Source organism: Heterodontus francisci, chromosome 23 (genome assembly GCF_036365525.1).
Source record: "Heterodontus francisci isolate sHetFra1 chromosome 23, sHetFra1.hap1, whole genome shotgun sequence".
In the NCBI taxonomy this organism is placed as follows: domain Eukaryota; kingdom Metazoa; phylum Chordata; class Chondrichthyes; order Heterodontiformes; family Heterodontidae; genus Heterodontus; species Heterodontus francisci.
In genome coordinates, this window is record NC_090393.1 from 10,549,296 (window position 1) to 10,552,832 (window position 3,537).

The following is a 3,537-nucleotide window of genomic DNA, read 5'->3' on the forward strand; positions in this document are numbered from 1 at the left end:
CAAACTGGCACAATTTAGAATCAGTTGTAGGATAAGTGAAAACGCCTGAATTTTAATCATGTTTTCAGATGAAATTTGTTTTCAAACCCACACTTGATAAGGAAACAAATATGTTTTTTAGTCTTCAAAAAAGTTACAATTATGGATTGTCCTTGATACATTGCGTGCCGTTACTGTGTGTCCCTCAATGACAGTGTTATAATAGGGGCTTCTGTAATATGAGCAAATTTCATGTCCAAATAAAATAGTCACTAAGGGAAATAAAGTAAGAATCTCAATTAAATGTTATAATGAGAGAAGCAAATTTATGTTTGGCAGCTGCTGGCATTGCAAAGCATCAGGAGAATTCCTCCCACAAAACAGGAAATTGAGGGTATGCATCTTATCAGCTCTTCTACGGCTCCCCTTTATAATTAAAAGGGTGATCTATAGCTTGTAGAGTGCTGGCAGCTGTGAATAGGGACAGTGTGAGCTGTTCCACAAAGGCGATTGTCATCAACCCTTTCACTGCCACAAACCTAAATCCACACAAAGAAACATCCAATTCCATTTCAGACTCGGTGTTTCCCATTTATCTGTCAAATTTAGATAATGAGCCACACTGATCTAACTGGCTGTTACCTGAAAGGTAGCATGTGGACATAGTCCTGAAAGTTGGTTGGCTTCCTTCCATCTACGAAGGATGATGGACCTGCAGCAAACAATCCATTTAGGTGGGGTGTCTTCTCTTGGTTCACCTTTGCTGATGGCTGTGAAGGCCAATCCTTGAGAGGCAGTTTCTGCCACAAGTGACGCACATGAAGCTGCCAAGTGATGCTGTGAGTTGTTGTTTTTGGCATTGGCACCTGTTGCGAAGCTGCTATAGCCACTGGTCATCGTGGTAATGCACACCAGTCCACAGGATGTGTTGCCATTTCCCTCTTTCGCCAGCTAGTGACTCCCAGGTGCAATAGTCGACATTTAGGGCCTTCATGTCACGCTTACAAGAATCCTTGAAGCAGAGCTTTGGGCGCAACACTGGGCGTCTGGCCCCAGCTACTTCACCAGACAGAAGGTCCTTGGGTATGCAACTGTCTTCCATCCTGCGGACGTGTCAGATCCACCGAAGCCGCCTGTCTTTGATTAGTGCCAATACACTTGGGAGCTCTGCCTTTGAGTGGATTACCGCATTTGTAATTTTGTCCTGCCAGGATATACCCATAATATGCCACAGACAGCGAAGATGGAAATTATTGAGCTTCTTATCCTGACAGCTGTAAGTCGCGTGTGATTCATAGCCATCCAGCAAGGTGCTGAGAACACAGGCCTTATAAACCATCAGCTTGGTCCTAAGGGTCAGCTTGCTGTTATCCCATGTGTTTTTTGCGAGTCGGCCAAAGGTGGCAGCTGCTTTCCCTATGCGTGTATCGAGCTGTGCATAAGGGACAGATTGTCTGTCACCATGGACCCAAGCAGAATTTGCTAACCACTTCCAGTGGGGTGATATTTAATGTGATTGGGGTGGAAACACCTTGTCCCATGACCATGGTTTTCTTGATACTTATTGATGGTGTGCATGTCCAGGAGCCTGAAAAGTAGCATGTGGACATAGCCCTGAAAGGTTGGGTATACACGGTGACCTGAAAATATTGGGATACCTGAGCTGAGAAAACTCTGGTAAGGGAACAAACTCAAGCCCCAGGCCGCTGACAGAGGACAAGGCAAGTGATTTTTTTTTTTTGCAGTAGTAGTGCTCTGAGGTAGCAGGGCATCGTACCCAGCATGTTATTACCCTAAGCTTGCGTTTGGGGTGGGGGTGGGGGTGGGGGAGGTGATGCGAGGGGTGGGGTAGAAAGGTAAGTGAAGAAAATCGTAAAAAGTAAATTGCAAAAGGAAAATAGTTATGCTGAAATGAGCAGCTGAGTTAGTTTATCACAGTCAACAGCAAGAGTGCAAAACGTTGCAAGAAAACGAGCGGAACATTTGTCAGGGTATCCAAACCTGATTATTATCCAGCAGCCCCTGCTGGAAATATGTGTGTGTGTGTTTGCCAATGAGGATAGGGACAGCTTCTGCTGTGTTCACCTGCCCCATGATTAAATAACCTGTTGACGGTCACCTTCAACACGAACATATGAACAATGGGTGAGGTCCTGGAGGGTACCCAGTGCCTATGGAATCCTATCCTTGTGCAAACCAGTGCCTTTAGGAGCAGCAGCGAAGGGAAGGGGAGGGGAAAAGACTGGCCAAGGGACAGAAAATGCAAGAAAAAAACATGCAAGAGTTACAAAGTGTAATTTTCACAGCTGTCTGTAGAGTCCTGCTTATATCGGGTCACTTGGGAGAGGAAGCAGGTGGGGAACAGGTGAGGTGGGAAATGCATCTTTGAAAGGACCAGATTTCTGGGAATGACAGCCAAAAGGTGCTGGAGGTATATTTGCTTATTTTTCTCATGGAAAAGGCAAACAATCTTATAAAGATGATGTTTGCTTACTGAGGGAGGGTAATCTCCCTGTCTCTGCTCTCACTAACACACCTCTTTGTGTCTCTTTCTAAAAGGTAACTATCTTAGCACGAACTGAATACTTGGTGGTTAAAAAAAACAATAAATAAAAGGAAGAAGTCAATGTATGATATGTCTGTGGTACAAACACACACCTACAAATTACACACAGCCTCTATTGCTGCGTAAATGAAGACTTAATGCACCATCATAACTGTGTTTATTATCTCTTTCAGTGTCCATTGTTCTGCAAGTAATACCCACAATGAGCATCATAGCAACTGTCAATGAGTGGTGCTGTTGCTATGCTGTCCTTAAAGGATTTCAACAACGGGCAGCACAGGATTACTGCACTCTAAGGTGCTGGAATGCAAGTGAAATTAATAAATCATTATGACCAGGCAATAAAAACAAAAACTTGCACTTACATAGTGGCTTAAAGATGGTAAAATGTCCTAAAGCATTTTAGGAGAGTCACTTAAGGAGATATTAGGACAGGTGACCAAAAGCTTGGTCAGAGCTAGGTTTTAATAAACGTCTTAAAGGAGGAAAGAGAGGGAGGGAGTCAGAGAGGTTTAGGGAGAGAATTCTAAAGCTTAGGGCCTAGACAGCTGAAGGCACTCCTCAATGGTGGAGTGATGAACATCGGGGATGCGCACCAGGCCAGAATTGGAGGAGCACAGAGATCTCAGAGGGTTGTAAGGCTGGAGGAGATTTTTTTTTAAATTCATTCATGGGATATGGGTGTCACTGGCCAGGCCAGCATTTATTGCCCATCCCTAATTGCCCTTGAGAAGGTGGTGGTGAGCTGCCTTCTTGAACCGCTGCAGTCCATTTGGGGTAGGTATACCCACAGTGCTGTTAGGAAGGGAGTTCCAGGATTTTGACCCAGCGACAGTGAAGGAATGGCGATATAGTTCCAAGTCAGGATGGTGTGTGACTTGGAGGGGAACTTGCAGGTGGTGGTGTTCCCATGTATTTGCTGCCCTTGTCCTTCTAGTTGGTAGAGGTCACGGGTTTGGAAGGTGCTGTCTAAGGAGCCTTGGTGCATTGCT